The sequence below is a fragment of the Phyllobates terribilis genome, unplaced genomic scaffold (genome assembly GCF_046119375.1).
Source record: "Phyllobates terribilis strain yellow unplaced genomic scaffold, ASM4611937v1 Scaffold_11__3_contigs__length_659146591, whole genome shotgun sequence".
NCBI lineage: Eukaryota > Metazoa > Chordata > Amphibia > Anura > Dendrobatidae > Phyllobates > Phyllobates terribilis.
The window spans coordinates 175,401,501-175,427,852 of record NW_027362771.1 but is presented as its reverse complement, the minus strand read 5'-3'; positions in this window follow the sequence as shown (position 1 = coordinate 175,427,852).

Here is a 26,352-nt window from a genome sequence, read left to right as displayed (position 1 = left end):
TAGATAGCAATTAACCATATATAATGATTAGTATGATGTATGTATTTTATGTATATTCTATACTTATATTGTTAGCTAATGAATGTATTATTACTTAAATAATTTTCACTAAATTAATAAAATATTTTTTATCATATAAATTGATTAATTGATAAGCTATAACTTTGCTAATCAAGCTGAACTTACGTAAACCATTGCTATTCACTATGCTGTTGCTTGACAAAGGCTCACTTGTTTCTGAGATAAAACAACATGTTCCTTTACAGCTTGTTCTGTACACACCTAAGTCAAATTGAATATTTTATGGGATGAATTAGTGTTATTGCATTTTCAAGTCGAAGCCACAGTCATGTTTTGTAAAGTGTTAGTATTATGTCCCTGGCCTGTGAGTCCATGCCATTTTTAATACATGAAATATTCTGTTGGCCTTAGAAGCCGCTGATTAACATTGCATGCTGTATTTAGTCAGTGTTCAACAAGTACAGCCAGCAGTGACCCTTGGGGTACACTATGTGTAACCAGAGACCAATCAGAGTAGCAGTCATTCACCACAACTTTGAAGTCTTTGAGACCGTTTTTAATCCATTTACAAACCTCACTTTCTAATCCTTTAAGCCATAATTTACCCAGTAGGCATCTATATGGGACAGTGTCAAAAGCCTTTGCAAAGTCCAAAAACACTCTATCCATAGCTACCCCTGTGTCCAGGTTTTATTCACTTTTCCATGCTAGCTATCAATTATAATGGTATTTTCTACTACATATTTCTGTATCTAGTCTCTTAGATGCCTCTCAAACATTTTTTTCCAAAAGGATGTTAAGTTCCCTGGTCCACAATAACCCATAAAAGACCTTTCTGAAAATGGTCACCACATTTGCTTTGCACCAGTTGCTTGGCACAGTATCAGTCACTAGAGAGTCCTGGGCTCTTCTTCACATTGCTTTTATTTAACTTAGCTTGGACCATATCTACATTTAGTTAATTGAGCATATTAGCTGTATTGTAGTATATTGAATATATTAGCTGATGTACTAAGAGCAGAGATTTACTACATTCGACACTCTCTTTTCTTTGGTATACACAAAGCTTAAAGGGGTTTTCCCATGAACAAAGTTAATTTTAATCAACATTTTAATCAATAGACCTTGGAAAAGTAATAAATTCCACAATTAGATGTGTTTAAATAAAATGTTCCTGTGCTGAGATAATCTTATAAATGTGCCCCTGCTGTGTACTGTGTAATGGCTGTGTCTGACCATGCAGGAACATGGTCTGATCATACCACATCTCCTGTAGCGTGAGCTCAATGGAACACCTGAACAATGGAACACCTGTAGCTGAACGTCTGTCTTGTGGCTCAATGTGGCCCCATGTCATGCAATTACCTTCTGAAGGTTTGTGTATACACTGTTTAATGCCTTAGACTTGGTATGTGTTGTCTAATGTTACTGGCAGTGCAGAATAGATCACTACATGCCTTTCTTCAAATCTGATGAGACCACAATGCAATGCTATTAATAGGCCTTCATGAAGAAATGTCACAGAGGTCTTACTGCCTGGATCATGGTGTGGGCCCGGGGTATTATAATGAGTGGTAGCTGGAACCCTCCAGTGTTAGTTCCAGGTACACTAATAGCTTGGCGTTATATTGATTCAGTGGTGGAACCAGTGGTACGGCTCTTTTGCCAAAGTGTCCCAGAAGCTGTTTTTCAACAAACAAGACCAGGTTGCGTGTTATTCATGGTTCTGTGAGCCGCCTGCATGGCCTAAACATGCTATCATGGCCTGCAGCATCTATGGACTTGTCTCCCATTGAGCACATCTGGAACATCAATGGTCAATATTTGTAATGGTAGCTGCCAGCAGCTGATATTGATGATTTGCATGCCCAAGTGCATTGAGCATGGCAGAAAAGTCTACAGACAACCATTAATAGCATTCCAAGGTGTGTAAATGCAAATATTTCTGGCACTCATACTCAATACTGAATAAATCACGATGCTTTGACATTTTTTTTCAAAATTTGCATATCATGAATATGTCTATTGATCCTGTGATTTTCATAGTTGCATGACTTTTCCTTCTTGGTGTTGTCATTTAAATTTTGAGAAGTGTAGATTTAATGAAGTCAAACTACAGCACACTCATAAGCTTATTGCTGTGACAAAATGTATTGAATTCAAAAGAAATTCAAACATGATTGTGTAAAAATGCAAAAAAATTGAATGTATTCACTCGTATCAATTGTGACATCTCAGAATTTATTCAACTGTGATTGATAACTTCTCGACTCATCACGTGCCTTACTCACATATAGTCACAGTGTTCAGATGGAGGAAAGATACCAAGGAAAGCACCAAAAGCTGCTGGCACAGGAAAACACAGAATAAATCCATTCAGGGAATATGGCAGCTGCACAGCAGCAATCAGCTGATGAGAGTGCTGTATTTTGACTTTCTGACATATTTTCTTACAAGCACCTCCCTATCACCGAGTACCGACCTTCTTTTTTCATTTAACACTGTCTGACAACATATGTAAATGTAAACTACATTATAATCAAACTTTTAATGATTTGAATGGTAACAATAGAGATCCCTGATTACTTCCAGTGGGATTTAGTGCAAGTGAGCTTGATTGTTTCCATTGTCCCCTTTGACTTTAATGGTAAGATGACTGTGCATCCTCAACCTGTTGTCCCCTCTTCATTCATTTCTCAATTAATTCTTACAATGTATTTTACAAATATCGATAAACGCCATAAGTTTCAATAATGGGTATACCCCTTCATGTGATTGTGGTTGTGGTGCAATTCCCTATACAGCCGATGGCCAGGACATCCACTTTGCAGGAATAACATTATTGGAGCTACTGCTCATAACGAGAATTGCAATCCCATTCATTTTGAGAACCACTGAGGTCCTAGCATTTATATGCCCGTGATTAAAAGTGGGAGCACATCCTAATGATAAGCCATTACTCTTTGATAAAAAAAAAACAAACATTCTTACTAGATAATTAAAAAATAATATTTACCCATTTAAAAGTATTCATTCAAATCTGCCTGTGAGAAGTGAAATAGTTAAGGATCTAGTCATGCACATAATTACACCTCCACACAAAATGACACATTTTTCTATGACAATGAATTAAGTGCCTGTGATTTCACAATATTGTGATTGCATTATAACTAAAAGAAAACCTCACTTATTTCTCAAGTCTTTAGAGATAATTGTTTAATGTAAATGAGTGAGACATATAATATCATTCTTGGCTTTAATGTGTGCCAGCCATAATTAAATAGGTCTTCTGATGTTTTCTTTCAGGTCTGGGTAATAATCTATCCCAAATGTAACAAAAGGTCCCCTGTTCTGCATCACATGTTCAAACCCTGATCCACATTTCCTCAAGGCATATTCACGGGTCAAGAGCAGATCCACCCGCTTTCTGTGAAAAGCTTTACAGAGTACAGTCATCTTGTTCATAATATAATATTGCATGAAATATCTGTTATGCCTGAAGCTAATTTAGAATCCCCTCTAGATTTACTAAACAATGGTGCTAGGAAGAATATTGGATAGGAAAGGGTTAGAGAGTTCATAAATCTAGCCAGTTCTCTGCTTATATTAGTAATTATACCAAACAATGTATTTTGTGAAAGTTTCACCATTTACAAACGTTTTCTACATGATTCATGAATTTATAGATAGTCCATCATTGTTAACTCCTCGCCCTAAAGTAAAGGTAGACTGTGCCTCTGGATCATTCTACACGTTACCCATAGGCCTGTAAATGGTCTTGTAGGGGCTCGGATCATATAACTCCTTGCTTTTCTTGACATACTACACTGTACGTTTTTGAGCAGACTTTATATGTGAGAGATTTTCAATGCTCTAATACCATATTTAGATTTGCTTCTTCTTTTGGGTGGTGGTGTCAGAGAGATTTAACTGTACTTTATTTTCTTTCTTTTTATATATTCACATTATTATTATTATTATTATTATTATTATTATTTTCACATTATATTTCCAAATTGCTTGTATTATAGTTTCACAGTTGATGAGGTTGAAAAAAAGACAAAGGTCCTTCAAATCAAACCTATAACCCCAATGTGTTGATTCAGAGAAAAGCAAAAACCTGATCAGGCAAATGTCTATTGGCTCAGGAGAAAAATTCCTTTCTGACTCCAAATGTGTCTGCACAAATCCCTGAAATAATACCCTACTGCTGAAATCTAGCACCCATGAATTGTAATGTTATATCTTTCAATAAAAACATCCAGACCCTCCTTAAACTTGTTCATTGACACAATCATCAAAACATCAAGTGGCAGAGAGATCGATAATCTAACTGCTTGTACAGTAAAAAATAGAGGATGCCCCAGGATCTCTATACTGACCATTCATATAATTGGACATTGAATTAGATTGCCCATAAGACGTCTTTTTCCAAACGGAGTAACCAATGTGGTAACCCCATCTTAACTGTGACCCAATCGTAGTATGTTCCATTAATAACCAGCCCTTGTTCCGTTCACTGAGCCAATGATTAACCTATCTAATATATATAATCATCTTATCCCATCTGTCTGTCTGTCCTTCTGTCCAGGAAATCCCGCGTCACTGATTGGTCCGGCCACGGCCAATCGGCAACGCGGGATTTCAGAAAAAGATGGCAGCCGTTAGCGGCTCATCTGCCGCACGGAGGTCAGCGGCGATGCAGCCGGGAGATGACCGGCGCTAGCCGCTCATCTCCCGGCTGCTCGTAGCAGAACTACACCGACCGGCGGCGCCACTGACCTCCATGCGGCTACCGTCCGGAGATCAGCGGCTAGGGCCTCTGATCTCCCGACGGCAAGTGTGAAGGGAGGATCGGGGAGCGGCGCCGCCGGTCAGGATACTTCTGCTGCGAGCAGCCGCTCATCTCCCGGCAGCTCGCAGTGGAAGTACCCGCACAGGCAGCTAAGTACCCGCACAGGCAGCTAATACGATTCGCTGATTGGTCGCGGCCGGTTGCCGCAACCAATCAGCGATCTTGGCGCCAAATTTAAACACCGCTCTGCTGATTGGTCGTGGCCGCCGGCGGCCACCAATCAGCAATTTTGGCGCCAAATTTAAACACGCTCTCCGGTCCTCACTAATACGATTCGCTGATTGTTCGCAGCCGCCACCCACGACCAATCAACGATATTGGCGCCAAATTTAAACATCGCTCTGCTGATTGGTCACGCCCACGACCAATCACCAATATTGGCGTGAAATTTTAAACCCCGCTTCTCTGATTGGTCGCGCCCAGCCGGCTGAGACCAATCAGCGACTGCCGCAGCCCGGCCGCGAATTGGCGCCGGATTTTAAAGACGCAGGCCACCATCGGGAGATCAGCGGCGACGCAGCTGGGAGATGAGCGGTGCTAGCCGGTCATCTCCCGGCTGCTCGCAGCAGAAGTACCCCGACCGGCGGCCTCGCTCCCCGGTCCTAGCCGCTGATCTCCCGATGGTAGCCGCATGGAGGTCAGCGGCGATGCAGACGGGAGATGACCGACGCTAGCCGTTCATCTCCCGGCTGCTCACGGCGGAAGTACCCGCACAGGCAGCGCCGCTCCCCGGTCCTCACTAACACAGTTCGCTGATTGGTCGCAGACGCCGGCCGCGACCAATCAGCGATATTGGCGCCAAATTTAAACACCGCTCTGCTGATTGGTCGCGGCCGCGGCCCCGACCAGTGGCCTCGCTCCCCGGTCTTCCCTTCACACTTGCTGTCGGGAGATCAGCGGCACTAGCCGCTGATCTCCCAACGGTAGCCGCATGGAGGTCAGCGGCGATGCAGCCGGGAGATGGCGCACAGGCAGCGCCACTCCCCGTCCTCACTAACACGGTTCGCTGATTGGTCGCGGCCGCCGGCCACGACCAATCACCGATATTGGCGCCAAATTTAAACACCAATCTGCTGATTGGTCGCGGGCGGCGGCCGCGACCAATCAGCGATTTTGGCGCCAAATTTAAACATGCTATCCGGCCAATTGGCGCCGGATTTAAAATAAGTACACCACCGTCGGGAGATAGCAGGGCTGACTCCGCCCATGTGGTCATGTGACTCACCAACTGCCCATGACGTACTGCACGTTTTGTCAGTCACAGTGTGTGATGTACTTCTGTCACGTTTACTGAACACGTTCTGCAGTCATAGCGCGCTGAATAGATACTTCTTTACGCTTCCTGTCTTCCAATGGGTCGTAAGCGAAAATATGCCACTGAGGATGACAGAAAAGCAGCAGAATCAGCAAGAAAACGACAACATCGAGAGCAACAGACACCACAACACACTGCCGCCAGACAAGCCCAGGATGCGGAATCTCACAGACAACGTCGGGAATGGGAGACACCACAACACACTGCCGCCAGACAAGTCCAGAATGCGGAATCTCACAGAAAACGTCGGGAACAGAAGACACCACAACACACTGCCGCCAGACAAGCCCAGGATGCAGAATCTCACAGAAAACGTCGGGAACATGAGACACCACAACACACTGCCGCCAGACAAGCCCAGGATGCGGAATCTCACAGAAAACATCGGGAACAGGAGACACCACAACACACTGCCGCCAGACAAGCCCAGGATGCGGAATCTCACAGACAATGTCGGGAATGGGAGACACCGCAACACACTGCCGCAAGGCAGGAACACGATGCGGAATCCCATAGACAATCCCATAGACAATCCCATAGACAATGTCGGGTGAATGAATCTCCAGAATCCAGGGCAAACAGAGAACAACACGATCGCCAAATTTATCAAAAACGAATGCTCTTCCAACTAAGGCAAACCCAGCAGAATATTCAACAACTTGCACGTTACGTAACAGACAATGAAACTATAATTATTCAACACTACTGTGGGAATGTGAATATAGTTTGTTCTAAATGCGACTCTCTGAATTTCATTGAGAAAAAACCATCTGACAATCAGTTTACTCAATGCTGCCAAAAAGGAAAAGTTATGCTACCGAGAAGTCCCTACTCAGATCCGTTTGAGCAGTTGATGAAAGGAACGCATGAACATAGTAGAAATTTTATGGAAAATATCAGAAGTATTAACAGTTCTCATGCGTTTGCTTCATTTGGTGCCAACATTGCACCGCCCCCTGGATTTGGACCGTATTATTTTAAAATTCATTCTACCACCGCACTGAAACACTTCACCCAGAAATAGGACAACCACCCAAATTTGCACAATTATACATCTTTGATACAAATGAGGCTACAGAACAAAGGATGAACCTGAAAGAAAATGAAAAGTGTAATGCTGAACTGATGAACCTAATTGCCGTACATTTACAAACAATCAGCCCATTTGCTGCAGCATATCGCATGCTAAAAGACGTCGAAGCTGAGGAGGAACAGAAGGCCATACAAAATGGGATGGAAATGACTTCTATTATCATGGCCATTAAACAAGAACGTAAACAAGATCTCTGATGTTACATCAAACCAAGTGTAAGTGAGGTCGCAGTTGTTTTTCAAAGCGATGATGGAGAGCCTCCTTTTCAAAGGGATATATTAGTCCATCTTAAGCCAGACCAAAACAACCCTTTCGTTCCTAAAACACAACGAATTAGAATTTTGCACAGCAACGTTGATGCTCTTTTGTATCCGCTATTCTTTCCAAGCGGTGATCAACGGTGGCATGAAAAACTACACCAGCAAGGAACTTCAAGAAGAATTACACAACTGCAGTACTACAGTTTTCTTCTGTCTGTCCAAAATTACTTCAATCCTACTTTAAACGGTGGAAAACTGACACAACAGTACTTAGTCGACGCATACGTTAAAATTGAAGCGAATCGCCTCAATTTCATATGAATAAACCAAAAACAACTTAAAGTTGAAGACTACTGTGTTCTTCAAGAACATTTGCAAAAACAATCCATTCAAAAGGGAATTCCAATTGGAAAAACAGTAATTCTCCCGTCGTTTGAAGGTAGCCCCCGCAACATGCAACAGCATTATCAAGATGCAATGACAATAGTAACAAAGTATGGAAGACCTGACATTTTTGTAACAATGACCTGTAATCCTAAATGGCCGGAAATTACTGAAAATCTAGAACCCTGGCAGCAAGTTGAACACAGGCCGGACTTAGTTGCATGCGTGTTTCGACTAAAACTCAGCAGCCTTTTTAAAGACATCAAAAATGGGCTTTTTGGAACAGTCGTAGCAATGGTACACGTCATAGAGTTTCAGAAATGAGGTCTTCCACATGCGCATATACTAATTATCTTAGATGCGGATTCCAAGTTTCGCACGGAGGAAGAAACTGACAACATAGTGTGGGCTGAAATTCCTAACCAAGAAAAGTATCCTGAATTGTATAATATTGTAATCTGTAATATGGTTCATGGCCCATGCGGTGTAGCAAATCCAAAAAGTCCATGCATGCAAAACGGAAAGTGTACAAACGGGTTTCCAAAGCAGTTGAAACAGCACACTGTTAAAGATTTGGATGGCTACCCATCCTACCGGCGACAACTCATTGATAACATTGTACACAACAAAAAAATGATAAATAACTCATGGATAGTTCCATACAACCCATACTTATTAAAACGCTACAACTGTCACATCCACATTGAAATCTGCGCTTCAATAAAAAGTGTAAAATATCTTTTCAAGTACATCTACAAGGGGCATGACAAAGCTAACGTCGAAATACAACAGAAAACAGTAAATCACGATGAATCATCAAGTTTTGTTGACTCAAAATATGTGAGTGCTCCAGAAGCTGCTTGGAGGATATTTGCGTTTCCAATGCATTCACAGTCCTATGTCATTATATGTTTAGCTATTCATTTACCAAATCAACAGCAGCTTTATTTCTTTGAAAATGCTCAAGTCGAAGATGTCTCAAAAACTTTAAGCACGACGTCAACATTATTGGAATGGTTTTTGCTTAACCAACGTGACGAAAACGCAAGGCAGTATTTGTATCGAGAGATTCCAGAGCATTACGTATATAAAACTTGGAATCCAAGACAACGAGGACTTAGCAGAATAATTGGACGCATGTATACTGTTAGTGTCAAGGATCAAGAAAGATATTGCCTTCGGCTGTTACTACTGCATGTCAAAGGAGCTAGAAGGTACGACGATTTGTAAACAGTTAACGAGTATTGCACGATACATTTAGAGCTGCAGCTTTGGCTTTAGGACTTCTATTGGATGATACTGTGTGGACACTTACTTTATAAGACGCAGTTACCCTACATATGCCTAAGAAACTTTGAGAATTGTTTGCCTACATTTGTGTATTTGGACCGCCTACAAATCCAGCTCAACTTTGGACAAATTTCAAAGAACATATAATTGAGTATTACTGCTTACGTCTTCACAACAGAAGTGGAAATTGTTAAAATTGCGAATTTTATGCCATGCAAAATGTCCAAAATGTCCTACTACTGCATGGAAAAATGTTTTCAGACTTTAATTTGCCACAGCCTGCAAGTCAAGTTCCACAAATTCAAGAGTATGACAAAGCTTATGAATTATTGTTGGCAACAGAGAAGAAAAACTCCTTAAATGAACAACAATGGATTGCATATGACACTATTGTGAGCGATGTAGAAAACCAAGCAAATCCAACGCCAAAATGTTTCTTTATTGACGGTCCTGGAGGCAGCGGTAAAACATACCTCTATGAAGTTTTAATGCATCACGTTAGAGGGTTGGGAAAAGTCGCATTGCCATCGGCTACAACAGGTATTGCAGCAAACCTTTTACGAGGAGGTCGCACTATGCATTCACTGTTTGGGATACCAGTTCCAGTCAATGAAATCTCCGTTTCCAGAATCAAACAAGACACATTTGCAGGAAGACAGTTAAACAGTGCAAATCTTTTGATACTTGATGAGTGCACCATGGCACCCAATTATGCTTTGAGCTTAATTGACAGACTTCTGCGTGAAGTTATGACTATAAATGTTGCTGAAAAAAATGAAATTCCTTTTGGAGGTAAAGTTTTTGTCATTGGCGGAGATTTTAGGCAATGCCTTCCAGTTATACAAAATGGAACAAAAATGTCTGACCTTTGGAAAGAGTTTAATAAACTCCAACTAATTAACAACATGCGATCTTCTGACCCAGAGTATAGCAACTGGCTTCTTAAACTTGGTAATGGTGAACTTAGCAATGAATATAACCTTGGAGAAGACATTATTGAAATACCAGAAGACATGTTGTGCACTGACTGCATCGTAAGTGATGTTTTTAGACAACGTGTTGAAATTGATGTGCACGACCAAAGCAGTGTTGAGAGGGCCTCTTCCTATCCAATTCTCTGTCCCAAGAACGATGACGTAGCTCTGCTAAATTCCCGCGTGATGGATAAAATGCCTGGAGAGTATAAATTGTACAAAAGTGATGATTCGGTGAATGTAGACAATGAAGATGAACGAGAGCATTATCCAGTTGAATTTTTAAATAGTGTTACGCCATCAGGAATGCCATTCCACAGACTACAACTTAAAGTTGGAGCAATCGTAATGTTGCTGCGGAATCTAAATACAAGAAATGGTCTATGTAATGGAACTCGCCTTATTGTTACAAGACTCCATTCCCACATAATTCAATCAAGAGTGATCACTGGATCAGCAAAAGGAGACGAAGTGTTCATTCCATGCATTGATTTATGTCCTTCGGACACCGGTCTTCCATTTAGGCTTCGGCGTCGACAGTTTCCAATAAAACCAGCATTTGCCATGACAATAAACAAGTCACAAGGTCAAACTCTACACCGTGTTGGCATATATTTACCGGAGCCCGTTTTTGGTCATGGACAACTCTATGTTGCATTTTCAAGAATTAAAATCAGATCCAACGTCAAGGTGCAAGTTTTGGATGCCCATTTACAAGGAAAGTTGCTTAGAGATAGTCAAAAAGTATTCACCAAAAGTGTAGTGTACAAAAATATTTTGGGTTGATATTGTTAAGAAATATATTATAGGGTCGTACTTCTTTTGTCTGATGATTTATTTAAAAATATACTTAGATATTCATGAAATAGTTCATATATTTTGATCATCTGTTTAAGAATTTAGTTCAGTTGTATTAAGTTCTATAAGCAATAATATTTAATGATAAAGTATTATTTTACCCAGAAAATCCTGTGTATTCATTGTATTATTCTTAAATCTTCATAGCGGCATCTGCAGCATCTGCTACTAAACTGAATGCAGATTTGTGCCTGTCCACGCACTTAGTCCCGGCGTGGAGAGGAGCGAATCTACAGACTGCAGTAACTCAGGGCAGTATCTGAGAGCGCGTGCTGTGCCTCAGATCCTGCCAGGAGCTGCTGAAAACAGGACAGACAGCGCTGGAGCAGAGGTAAGGAAAAAAGGTGAGTATTAGTATTCATTTTTTTAACTGTGCTGTGGGGATGGGGGAATGAGTAGGTCATACAAAACCAGGATGAGGGGGCCATACAAGCCAGGATGAGGAGGCCGTATAATCCAAGGTAAGGGAGCCATACAAACCAGGATTAGGGGAATGACGGAGCCATACAAACCACAATTAGGGCATGAGGGAGCCATACATACCAAGATATGGAAATTTAACAGTAGGTGCTGCATTTCCCACCCTAGGCTTATACTCAAGTCAATACATTTTCCCTTTGTTGTTGTAAAATTATGGGTCTCGGCTTATACTCGGGTGACCACGCACAGGCAGCATGTACCCCCGGCTGCAGCTGGCTCTTGCTTCCGCTTATGTCATGACTATTTGCGTCTGCAGCCAAGGGGTCTCCTGTTTCGTGTTCCACGGTGAGTGATGGGCTGTGGGCGGGGTTATCCCCCATCCCGTCACACCCGGCATTCACCGAACGCGCATTCATTGACAGAGCACGCGGTGGATGCTGGGTGTGACACGATGGAGGATAACCCCGCCCACAGCCCGTCATTCACCATGGTATGCGGAACAGGAGACCCCTGGCTGCAGCTGCAAATTGTCGTGATGTAAGCGGAAACAAGAGCCAGCTGCAGCCGGGGCTACATGCTGGTTGTGCGCGGTGACCTGAGTATAAGCTGGGGAATTACGTGCTGGCTGTGCGTGGTCAGCGATGTTGTCACAAGCAATATTGACAACATGACGTAATTACAAAATTCATTAGGGGCCCTGGGGGGATACATTGGGAGGTTAATTTAAAGTAGTGCACAACCCATTTAAATACTGCTTCGCTGCTTAGTCGCGCCCGGTCGGCCGCATACATATTCTAGAATACCCGATGCGTTAGAATCGGGCCACCATCCAGTTTACACATATTTTCCCTTAGACCCATTGTTCTCATTTTAAAAGTCCAGATAGAAACATCCACAGCCTTACCCTTGTTCAGTGTGGAATTTAACTTCTCACAGAAACTGATCAGATTTGTTTGACAGGACTAATCCATCACAATTCCGTGGATTATGAGGTTATTTTTTTTTTTCAACATCATTATTATTTGATTTTCCATGACACAAATACATAACATACATCAGATCTGGTACATAGAGAGGTAAGAGTGCCCGTACGCAGACTGGGTCTATAACAACTCTATTCACATATTTAATTGGTATAACAGATATAACAAACAACAAAATGAATTAGTTGACAGTATGTCTTATACAGTATCTCATTGAAGCCATCATGGATAATTAATGCATTTATATCTATGCCAGAAGTCCTGGCCCATTAATTGTCCTCACCATTGTCTTCTTCATTTTAAGTTAAACAAAGTGGACCTAAGTTATTTTTGAGATCTTCTAGTATATACCATGCTGTAGATGTAAAGGATTCTACCATTTTCCTTTTGTCCTCTATTGAACAACAATTTATAATAAACGGTTTCCATTTTAGAAGGAATTTGCCTGCTTGCTTCTCTTTATTACATAGGGCATCTTGTTGTTCTACCTCTATATAATGCTTCATTTGTACTATTAGTTCCGTAATGGGGGGGATATTGGGATCTAGCCAATGTTTTAGGAGCTGTTTTTTCGCCAAGTATGTAGTAGCTTGGGGGGACTCCCTATTAATTTGTTAGGGTTGCTTATGTTAGTCCAAACATGCAGCAGGGCTAAACATGGAGAAAGGACACATCCTGGTCCCCATGTGGTGTTAATCATGTCAGCTACCTGGTCCCAATAGGAAATCGATGCAGGACAGGACCAAAGGCCACGTAGGAGGTCAGAGTGTGGATAATGGCACTTGGGACATGCAATTAGTCTATTAGAAAGTGGGTCTTTTTTTGGTAGATTAAAGGCATATATCGCACCATGCATGATTTTGAACTGAGTTTCTCTCCACGACTCATTTATAATATGTTTCCTGAATATCCTCCAACCCGTTCTAATCTTCTCGGGAATATCTACATCATCAAACTGTTGTTTCCAGTACTTAAAAAAGGTATCTGGGTGTGTTTCCACAAAGTTAGGTTTCATTGATGAATATAGTGTAGATATTGAGGGGGTACCCATTGGATGAGGTTATTTTTATTGAGAATCTCCAGGATAGCATCTCTTAGAAAACCTTGAAATATTATACCCAAAACAGATATTAAACTTAGAAGTTAGTTCTTGGGCTCACCTTTTGAATATTGGCACCACATTAGCTATGGCCCAGTCCTGTGGTACAGACCTTATCATTATAGAAATATATAAATAGACTATGTGTCGCTATTAATGAATAAAGTTTAGAATACTTAAATATTTGAAATAAGTATTTATTTATCATGGTACATAATTCCTGTAGAACTTGGGGGTGAGTGCCGTTCAAGACCTGGTAATGTGACCATTTTATTGTTTTAAAGGCGTCACCGTTCTTTCTCTTATTGCTGGATTAAACCGGTGACATTTCATAGGAAGTTGGCAGTTTCCCTAATCATGTCATCTGTCATTGGAGTTTCTTGTAGAAGTACTGTACAGAAGACGGCATTAATAGATTGACCTTTCCCTCATCCTTTTCCACTATTTCACTCTCGCTGTTTTTGAGGGTTCGAGAGTATCATATTTTAGTATTTTATCATTTTATGTAAGAATATTTATGGATTTTAATTACCTTTTTTGCATTGACTCTCTGTTTTAATCTTTGCTACCTTGATTTCCTTTTTACCCAATGTATTTTCCTCTTTTTAATGCTTTCTCATTACTCATGTTTCTCATAGGGTATATTTCGTTTACACTTACAGGACCTATTTAGGATGTTTTTAAAAATGTCCCATTTACCTTATGGGATTAAAGTCATCTCTGATATCTCAAAGTGTGTTTTATAGTCGAACTGAATATCCTACCAAAGGATAAATGAGAACATTATGTCTTATGGTTTTATTACCTAAGAGACAATTCCCTCCCTCCAGACATTTGATATTCTGTCCATTATTGCCAAAATTGTATTATGAACTATTATGTATTATAAATAATGATTGACTAAAGTGATTGTTTCAGGATGGTAACTTTTATCCACATACTGTAAAGGGCTACAAGTTGAATCTTAATCTGAAATATTACCTTTGTAATGTGCATGTATTATAGGAAACAATTAAACTATATGGCAATGCTGTTTGTCATCTGTAATTTTTACTATATCCTATTAAATCCTTAGGAAATATAAAAGACCCCAAATTGTTACTGCTAGAAGTCAAATATATAAGGTCCATTGTAGCACAAACATTAGCGTTTAGATAATTCTTGACAAATAATATAATTAATTTTTCTCAACCTTTTCTATCTTTCTTTTGGCTGAATTCCCAACAAGGTCACATCTGAGAGTGAGCTTGCTGAGTTTGTGCCTCTTAAATAAGCAGAACTTTTTTCAAGGTTACACAGTGGCATAGTTTTTACAGTTGAAAATATCTATAGCCATCCAGTTTAGCCTTTTTTTCCTGCAACAAGGATGTAAAAGAAGGCAAAAGCCAATTTTGTTAGGGAATAAAATATTTCCCACCAAATATGTAAGTCAGTGTAACTCCCCGGATCAACAACCCATATCCAGAAATCTAATACCTATGCCTTTTATTATTATGAAAATGATGAAAGGCATTCAGATCCTTTTTACACTCTGGTGAATTCACCATGAAAACTTCCTCCAGCAGAGAATTCCATAGTCTCACTGCTTTTACAGTAAAAATCCCTTTCTATGTTAGGGTATATGTAGAAACCTTCTTTCCTTTAGATATAATAGATTCCTCCTTGTTAGATAAGTTGGAGGCTTGGCACAGAAGTGGCAAATACTGCTTAACTTTGACAACTGTACATGGAGTTGATATATGTTGTATAATCCCTCTGGTCACCCAGTTTAACCTAGTTTTCACTCACATACTCTACTTTGTGATTTGTTGCCTGATGCAGAGACTAATCAATGTTTACCAACCATCAGGCCAAATATTCCGCATTCATGCATTGCAACAAGGTTGAGATTTTATTTGTCATGATAAAGCCAAAATGTTTTTGCGGCAATTTTGGAAGAAAAATGGCAAAATGAAGCTGCTGTTAGCGTAAACAATATTGACACTACTGACAATGCCAACTGTACCAACAATACAGAGAGTACTGACAGTCCCTACAATACCAACAATACCGACAGTACCAGCAGTACTGACAGTACTAATAATACCACCAACAAAAATTACAGTACTGACAAAACCAATACCCACGGTACTGATTATACTATTGACTATACCAACTATATCGACACTATTAACTATACCAACAAAACGACAGAACTCACAAAATCAATACAGACGTAACTGACTATATTAACAATAACAACAGTATTGACTATTCCAACAATATCGACAGTACTGACTATCCCAACTGTATCAATAGTACTGACCATACCAATCGTAATGATTATACCGACAGTACTGACTATACTGACAATAATGAGAATACTGATTTTACCGACAACAACAACTATACTGACAGTATCGACAGTACCAACTATACCCACAATACTGGAAGTACTGACTATACCAACTATACCTATTATTGTCAGAGCTACTTGATTTCAATTTTTGATCAGGAGATAAGGATGCCACCAACATTAGCATAAAAACACGTAAAGTAAATTAAAAAAAATAAACATTATCTGTAAATCTCCTGTCACTCCAGTGCTGCCGCTTTGGTGATTCCTTAGGTTTTTGTTTGCCACAAAACAACCGAGGCCAGTAATGATTAGTGGCGATGATTGTCACTGTAAGTGTGAAAATTGCATATGAACGGTCACACAAACCGCATGACCAGCAAGAAGAGCAGAATCCTGACAGTATATTACTTACTGTTAGGATTTGGCATGGTGCTTTGCTTGCTAAATTTTTTTTCTCTGGCCCGAAAAAACTTTAACTTATATACATATATGTTAACCTCTTAAGGATCGAATCATTTGTAGGTTAATAACCGGGCCTCAATTTTTAAATCTGACCAGTTTCACTTTATGAGGTAATAACTCTGGAACACTTCAAAGGATCAAAGGATCGCAGTGATTCTGAAATTTATTTTTTGTGACATATTGTACTTCGATAGTGGTAAAATTTGTTCAATATAACTTGTAATTATTTGTGAATATATCAGAAATTCGGCAAAAATTTTGAAAATCTCACAATTTTCAAACTGCAGAACAGCATAGGTGGACAGCAGAATCCCCACATAAGTGACTCCATTTTACAAACTACACCTCTCAATGAATTCATCTAGGGGTGCAGTAAGCATGTTGACACCACAGGTGTGTTACAGAATGTTATACCATTGGGCTGTGAAGAAAAAATAATTATATTTTTACCATAAAAATGTTGTTTTAGCCCCAGATTTTACATTTTCACACTAAGAAATGGGTAAAAATGGCACCAAAATTTGTCACACAATTTCTGCTGAACATTGCAATATCCTTTATGTGGCTATACTGCAGGGCCGGCTCCAGGTTTTCATGGGCCCCGGGCGAAAGAGTCTCAGTGGGCCCCTTTAACACACACCACGATTCATGATGCACAGATAGATATAAAACACAGGGCCCAGGCTGCCCCCTCATCATTCACATATACAGACATGCACACAGTACACAGACATGCACACACACAGTATGCAGACATGCACACAGTACACAGACATGAACACACACAGTATGCAGACATGCACACAGTACACAGACATGCACACACACACAGTATGCAGACATGCACACAGTACACAGACATGCACACACACACAGTATGCAGACATGCACACAGTACACAGACATGCACACACACACACACACAGTATGCAGACATGCACACAGTACACAGACATGCACACATACAGTATGCAGACATGTGCACACATGCAGGCATGCACACACATGCACATGGTACACAGATATGCACACATACAATATGCAGACACACATATACAAACATATACACAGATACAGACAAACATACATATTTGAACATAAATTCTTAAAAACACATATAACAGACAAATATATATGCACAGTTATACACACTGGCATACACAGATATTCACATCATCCATATGCACACACATTAAAAATATTTGTAATATGGGGATGTGGAGGCTGGCAACAAGCCTTGTTAGCTGTGTAGGGCCCCTCCCCTAACATTTTTTGCAGGACCTCTGGCGCTGTTTGACTGCTGTCACTTCACAAGACATGGCAGCACTGTGCGGCTGTGTCTGCTAGTAATAATCATGCAGCAGGGCCGACACACAAGAACAGTTAAAGGCGCAGTGTCACCCCTGCCGTGTCATTATTAGCAGACACAGCGCGCTGCCATGTCCGGTAAAGTGACAGCAGTCAAGCAGTGCAGGACCGGGGCCCGGGCCCCATTGGCGAGTGGGCCCCGCTGATGGTCCAGGTCCCCGCCACTTGTCTGGGTGCTGATGCCGACCCTGTAAGGCCCTAGTAAAAATTATTTGAGAAGCCCCACCATAGACTGTAATAGAGAATGTCCATGCATGCCTAACTGCTTGGGTCATATGGGTTAGGATTTGCTGTCAATGACTGAAATGGGAATATCCCTTTAAGCAGACTACAAAAATTCATGGAATCTCTAGTAATGTAAGTTTAGTTTTATAACTGTAAATTATTTTTACAGTTACTCTTCAGAAGAAAAATCATTAATGAATATTATCGGTTATGAGATCACATAATAAGTTAGCATTAAATACCAGGCTACAAGCCAGATCCAGATGATATTCTGCAAAAAAGGGCTTGACCATGATCTGCAATGCAGAAAATAAGGTTAGAAATATGTGCTTTAATATATTAGCATTGATCAAAATAGTCCCTGATGACCCAACCCTAAGTGCCACTTAGTGCTGAGTGCACAGTTAGCAATGGCAGAATGTAAATCACAATAGCAACTAATGCCTACAGCCTATCACATAGGTGTGTGCTGACAACAGGATTTATTGGTACAGGCTAATCATTTATGCATTTAGCAACACTATTTTATTGGCCCAAATAATTATGCTATGAGTGTAGATCAAAAACTAAAATAGCAAGGCATTTGCATGTGGTCCGAGGAGTGTTGGACACAGTGCCCTGAATAACTGTGCCAATTGCTGTACTAGAACAGTGACAGCCACAGAGCCCTCATACATGTCCACCACAAATCTTCCTACAAAGCCCACAGCATGACACAGATAAAGTTACCGGCAATGTTTGGCGTTTGAATTCCGAGGAGCTCGAGCTCGGAGGAAGGACCCAGGCTGAAGGCAGCGCATGCGCTGTAGTTGAGATGGTGCCAGGCATCAGACGGGATGTCTGCCGGCGCATGCGCTCTGCGGCACTCGAAAGCCGGGAGGCTAAGGATGCATCTGCCGGCCGGCGGTAACCAAGGACGCTGTTAGAACCTTGCTCTTAGTTTTTTTTTCCTTTGCTGGTCACATGACCTTGTTGGCCTATTTAATCCTGCTCCGCCCTTCTGGCTTTGCTGGACTTCATTGTATATCTACTTTCTAGCTAGCATGTGCTCTGTGTCTTGCTCTGTTAGTTTGCTTGGTCTACTGACCTCTATGTTCTATATATTTTGTTTGTTCGTCTGTCTGCTACTATTTCTGTTAGGAGGTGTCCCATATTCCTCCCTGTCCTTAGTACTTGTAGGGATTCCCTCCCCACATCTATAGGTCTCCGTACAGACTAGCTTAGGACTTTAGCAGGTCTGATCGCAGGATCAGGTTCCCTGTTACATCGTAGGGATTAAGCTAAGTTCTATCGTAGGGACAGATCTCCTCTCTTTCCTTAGCTCTGGTAGCAGAACATAACAGTAAGTCCAGCCAGCAAATTCTCTAAGGAAAGATTTTTCTGTTCCATCATGGTGTCGGTTCAGGATTTGGTTCATCGCCTGCAGGGACTCTCTCTGGAGGTGGCCGAGCTCCGTCAGCACGTGAGTAACTGTCCTGGAGCACATTTCTTGGAGCCTAAGGTATGTTTGCCGGATTTATTTTTTGGTGAACACTGAGAATTTTTTTCATTCAAAAATGCTTGCTTATTGTATTTTCGTTTGAGACCTAAGTCCTCTGGGGATGAATCCCAGCGCATAGGGTTCATAATGTCACTTTTGCGCAAAGAGCCTCAGGAGTGGGCCTTTTCTTTGCAACCTAGTGATACATGCTTCAGATCAGTGGATAGTTTTTTTTCTGCTTTGGGACTATTATATGATGATCCTGACCGTGTCGCATCAGCTGAGACTGAGTTGAGACATTTAAAACAAGGATCAGGTAATGTGGAAAAATATTGTACTCATTTCCGTCGTTGGTCTACTCAAACAGGGTGGAACGATTCTGCTCTGAAAAGTCTATTTCTTGCTGGGCTCAGTGAAAGGGTTAAAGACCTGCTAATTGCTTATCCTACACCTGAAGATTTGCAACAGGCTATGCAATTAGCTATACGGGTGGATAGAAGACTGCGTGCAAGGGTTAATGAGAGCAAATCCTCTGCTATGTCAGTTTCTGGTTATGAGAATGTATGTACTAACAGTGGTGAACCGATGGAGATTGGATCGGTGGCACCTCGCTCTCAAGAAAAAGACCGTCGATTTTTTGAAGGCTTGTGTTTCTATTGCGGAAAATCTGGTCATTTGATTAAAGGCTGTGAGCTTCGTATGAAGAAAGAAAAAAAAAAGGTCAGTCATGCCCGTATTGCCTGTTTAAATTCCAAGGGTGTATTTTTAGCTGCTTCCACGATTGCTCAGGAAAAATTTATGGAATTTCGGGTGTTTGTCGATTGTGGGTCTACTCTGAATGTTATTGATGGGGGATTCGTGGAAAGACTCAATTTAAAACCTGAACCTTTATCATCCCCCATTGCTGTGGTTTCTGTGGATGGTTCCCCTTTGAAGAATATTACTCTCAAGGTCTGTGAATTTCCTCTCACTGTTAATGGTGTTCACCATGAGAAATTGGATTTGGTAGTTTTGAATAACTTGCCTTCTCCAGTAATATTGGGATTGCCCTGGTTAAAATTTCACAATCCTGTACTGGATTGGTCTACCAGTGAAATTAAATCCTGGAGCCATAAATGTTATGACAAGTGTTGTAATGGGCGTATTGCAGCTTTGGATAGGGGAGAATTGCCTGTTCCTATTCAGGATTTTTGGAGAGTTTTTTCTGAGAAGGAATCGCAGGTTTTGCCTCCCCATAGAGACTATGATTGTTCTATTGAATTTGTCCCTGGAGCGACTCTTCCTAAAAGTCGTTTATTTAACCTTACTATTCCTGAGAGGAAGGCTTTGGAGGAATACATACAGACAAGTTTGGCCGCCGGTCACATTAGGCCCTCTAAGTCTCCTGTGGCGGTTGGATTTTTTTTTGTAAAAAAAAAGGACGGCGGTTTACGTCCTTGTCTGGATTTTCGTGAGATTAACAAAATTACTGTACGCAATCCTTACCCACTGCCATTGATTCCTGATCTGTTTAACCAGTTAATGGGGGCCAAGTGGTTCTCTAAAATTGACCTTAAGGGGGCATACAATCTGTTGCGCATGAAGGAGGGTGACGAATGGAAGACTGCTTTTAACACTCCTGTGGGTCATTTTGAGAATCTGGTTATGCCTTTTGGTCTTACTAATGCTCCTGCATTTTTTCAGAATCTGATTAATGACATCCTTAGACCTTTGATCGGTAAAAATGTGGTTGTGTATTTGGATGACATTTTGATTTATTCGCCGGATCTGGAGTCTCATTGGCGGAGCGTGCGTGAGGTATTACAGTTATTAATGGACAATTCGCTTTTTGCTAAGCTGGAGAAATGTGAGTTCGCTGTACAGAGAATTAGTTTTTTGGGCTACATTATCTCCAGCAAAGGTTTTGAGATGGATCCGGTTAAGGTTCAGGCTGTGCAGGAATGGCCTAGGCCTATTGGTTTGAAATCGATACAGAGGTTTTTGGGTTTCGCCAATTACTATAGAAAATTCATAAAAAAATTTTCTAGTATTGTCAAACCTCTGACTGATCTCACCAGGAAAGGTGCTGATGCGGTTCAGTGGTCTTCTGAGGCCATTGAAGCTTTTGTGTATCTCAAGGAGAGGTTCACCTCTGCTCCCATCCTTATGCAGCCTGATGTTACTAGGCCGTTTTTGGTTGAGGTTGATGCTTCCTCTGTGGGGGTTGGCGCAGTATTGTCTCAGGATAACGGGGATGGATTACATCCCTGTGCCTTTTTTTCAAAAAAATTTTCGGAGACTGAACTGAATTACGATATTGGTAATCGGGAATTATTGGCTATTAAACTCGCATTTGAACACTGGCGCCACTTCTTGGAAGGTGCGGAATTTCCCGTTCAGGTTCTTACGGATCATAAAAATCTGATATATCTTGATGCTGCCAAGCGCCTGAATGCCCGTCAGGCTAGGTGGGCACTGTTTTTCTCGCGGTTTAATTTCTCCGTTACTTACATCCCTGGTACTAAGAATGTTAAGGCGGATGCCTTGTCTCGCAGTTTTTCTCCCATAGTCGGTGCTGAGAAAGAGGAGAACATTTTACAAGAAGGTGTTGTGATAGCTGCTTTGGACTCCGTTTTGGAAAATGAGATTCTTAAAGCACAGGAGAATGCCCCTTCTAACACTCCTCATGGGAGGTTGTTTGTGCCTGGGACCTTTAGGAGAGATTTGTTTGTTGAGTGTCACGAATCTCGGTTGGCAGGTCATCCCGGAATCTCTGAGACCAAGAGACTGGTGGGTCGCAGTTTTTGGTGGCCTGGATGGCAGAAGGAAGTCATTAAGTGGGTGCGTCAATGTACTATATGTGCTAGATCTAAGTCCTCACATACTCCTGCTGCGGGGTTGCTTTGTCCTTTGGAGGTTCCCAGTGCTCCTTGGACACATTTGGCTATGGACTTTATAACTGACCTTCCCCCCTCTGAGGGTTTTACTGTCATCTGGGTGGTCGTGGACCGTTTTAGCAAGATGTGTCACTTGGTTCCTTTCGTCAAACTGCCCTGCGCTAAAACTCTCGCTAGGGCCTTTGTCAAGGAAATTGTCAGACTTCATGGCGTTCCTACTGACATTGTTTCTGATAGGGGTCCTCAGTTCGTGGCTCGTTTTTGGCGTGCCTTTTGTGATAGGTTGGGAGTTCATTTGTCGTTCTCGTCCGGATATCATCCTGAATCTAATGGCCAGACAGAAAGGAAAAACCAGGATGTTGAGCAGTTCTTGCGTTGTTTTGTGGCAGACAATCAAGAGGGGTGGTCTGAGTTTCTGCCACTTGCTGAATTTGCTCTGAACAATCATACATCTTCTTCTGCTGGTTGTTCGCCTTTTTTTTGTTGTTCTGGGAGACATCCGTCGTTTGGGTCGTTCTCCAAGTTGGGATCTGCCGTGCCTGAGGAGGAGAATTTTTCCGGTGATTTGGAGAAAGTTTGGACGGATGTGCGTGGTAATCTTCAGGAGCCCAACAGAAAATCTAAAGACTACTTTGATAGGAAACGACAGGAGGTTTTGTTCGCTGTTGGTGACATGGTTTGGTTGTCCTCTAGGAATCTGCGGTTGAGGATTCCTTCAAAGAAATTGGGTCCCAAGTTTGTAGGGCCCTTTAAGGTGCTTCAGGTTGTCAACCAATCTGCTGTTAGGTTGGAGGTTCCTACCTCCTGGAGAATTAATCCGGTATTTCATGTCTCTCTGTTGAAAAAAGCTGTTGTATCGGATTGTGACGCCTCTGCCTCTGTTCCTCCGGTGGTGGAGGACGGGGAATATGAAATTTCTCGCATCCTTAACTCTAGACGGTATAGAGGTAGTTTGCAGTATCTTGTGGCCTGGAAAGGTTTCGGTCCCGAGGATAACTCTTGGGTGAGGTCGGATGATGTTTCCGCGTCCAGACTTATCAGAGCGTTTCACAGGAGATTTCCTGATAAGCCTGGTCCTAGGGGATCCGGAGGATCCTCTTAGAAGGGGGGGTACTGTTAGAACCTTGCTCTTAGTTTTTTTTTCCTTTGCTGGTCACATGACCTTGTTGGCCTATTTAATCCTGCTCCGCCCTTCTGGCTTTGCTGGACTTCATTGTATATCTACTTTCTAGCTAGCCTGTGCTCTGTGTCTTGCTCTGTTAGTTTGCTTGGTCTACTGACCTCTATGTTCTATATATTTTGTTTGTTCGTCTGTCTGCTACTATTTCTGTTAGGAGGTGTCCCATATTCCTCCCAGTCCTTAGTACTTGTAGGGATTCCCTCCCCACATCTATAGGTCTCCGTACAGACTAGCTTAGGACTTTAGCAGGTCTGATCGCAGGATCAGGTTCCCTGTTACATCGTAGGGATTAAGCTGAGTTCTATCGTAGGGACAGATCTCCTCTCTTTCCTTAGCTCTGGTAGCAGAACATAACAGACGCGGCGGGCAGCGCTCACATAGCAACCGAGGTGAGTGCGGGCCCCCTGCTGTTCAGAAGAGGATCTGCCGGCCGGCAGTAACCCAGGATGCCACGGGCAGCACTGCAGTGCTAACATAGCAACCGAGGTGAGTGGGCCCCCTGCGCTGTGCAAGGCCCCGGCACTTGCCCGAGTGCGCCGGGTGGTGACGCCGGCCCTGCTATACTGTACTGCTTAGCCACATGGCAAGACTCGGGAGGGACAGAACACTATTTGCCTCCTGGTGCGCAGATCTTCCTAGAATAATTTGCGGACTCCATAAACAGATCCCCTAAGTTCTAGAAGAGCAGAATACCCCCCTCAAGTAACCCCATTTTGGTAGATGCTAAATGTGGTTTACAAACAAGAAAATGAATGGTGCTCGAGTAAAGATTCCACTCCGTAGCTCATGTGTTTTACAAATGCTCGGCACTCAAATGTGGTTTAGGCACATTGTGGGGCTCAGAAGTGAAGGAAGAATTTGGATGTGCAGAATTCGCTTTATATCTTTTGGGGGGTGGGAGGGGCATAATGCTTCTTCTGAGCCTTTGTACTACCAGTAACGTGTTATTGGAAATACAGGGGTATATTTTCATTAACAGATGATGGACCTGAGTGGGGAATTACTTTTTTTGCGGATTGAGTTGAAGCTTTTATTGGGAACATTTTACATAACGTTTGGGATCACATTTATCTTGTACTTTACACTGAGCACTTACATCAGGGTTTCCATCTAAATCTCTGAATGACGTGATTCAGATGAAACCCCCAAGGAATCCATTCACTATAATGAGGCAGCAGAGTTACTCTGGTCTCTGTCTGGCCTCTGTTCAGTGTTGTCCTTCTTTTCAGAAATGCACAAAACTGTGGTCCACCGCTTATTTTATGCATGCCTAAAAAGACAGACACCGCCAGATCATAGAACAGACGGCGTCCACAGTGTTTCCATCTGCCTCATTATAGGTAATCTTCCACCGGGGTTGCCGTCTGAATCATGTATTACAGAGATTTAGAGTGTAGAGTGCAGGATAAATGTGAGTCGATCCTTACTGCAATGTTTGGGAGGCAGAATAAACAAATCAACAGCAGGTAAAAAATTGTTTTTATTTATTTTTTATGGCGTTACTTGTGAGGTATAATTGATTAGATTACTTTATTCTTCAGGTCGGTGCGATTACAGCGATACCAGATTGATATACGGTAGTGTGGCGCCCCTGAGGGTTTGGTCGCCACAGAGGTACTGCATCTCACCCAGAGGTGTGGTATCTTGCTTTCAGGTAAGGAAGGAGTACGGCTCAGGACCCTAACACCTGCATCCAACACATCCACTTCAGCAGGGCAGGGAGAGATTGCTCCTAAGGGAGAGCACAGTCCCTGGTCCCTGGCTGGAGTGGAGAGGAACCTAGTGAGGGGGTTACCATGTAGTGGGTGTGGGTGGAGGACGTAGATCAGGGGAGCACTTCAGAAGGCGGTATAAAAGAGGGAACCATCTTAGAAAGAGAGATCAGTCAGAGGAGGAAAGTGAGGGGAGCAGAGGCTCTGCCAGAGCTCTGCTCCAGAGGCGGGCCTAGCCAGTGAGGGCCAAGTCTGAAGAGAAGGAGAGAAGAGAGAAGAGGGAGCAGAGAGGCTCCAGGAACCAAGAAAGGACCCCAGGGGTACGGGTCGTGCAGAAGGCCACCCGTACGCCCGAATCTACCAGGAGGTGGAGGGGTCAGGTCACACAAAGGGAACCGGTCCCTCAACTAGCAGAGGACTTTATGCCCAACTAGAAACCGGAGGCTGCAGTACTTTATGTCCTGTAGCCACAAGTCCACGCAAGTCTCACTGAGAAGGTAGCCATATAGGACCCAGGGGACGGAACAGACGTCGCCCACCAAGGCCCACGGGTACCGGATTGGAGATACTAGGTGTGAGGTGCAGGAAGAAGGCCATAGAGCGAGGACACACAGAAGGGGGTCTTGCTAAGTACTCCAGAGTTACCTGGGGGTAGACCAAATCCCTCCCTGAGTAAACACAGAACGACAAGGGCAGTTACATGGATCCCTGTAATCTGGACTGCAACAACTGTGAGTAAAGACCCTGGGACTGCACTTCTTTGTCTCTGTGTTTCTTGCTGCGCCATCAACCCCTGCACTACAACGCCCAGCACAACCTGCAACATCTACACTGCCCTGGAGCTAAGCTCTTCCTGTGGAGAGCCACACCATCCCTGCTGCAGTAACATCAGCTTCAGAGGACTGCTCCGCAGCGGCGGCTCCTTTTAGCCGCATTCCACAGGTGGCGTCACGAACTTTAATATAAACTATAAAAATCCCCTGTAAATATAACCCCTTTTTATTGACCGCCCATGGTCACGGACCGGGTCACCGCCACTGTGACATTCCCCAGCATCTACTGGCCCGGCACCGAGTACCCCACGGCCCAGGGGGCACGTCAGTAGTTTTTTTATGTTTGGCTGCTATCACACACTAAATGACGCTTTTTCTTGAAAAAA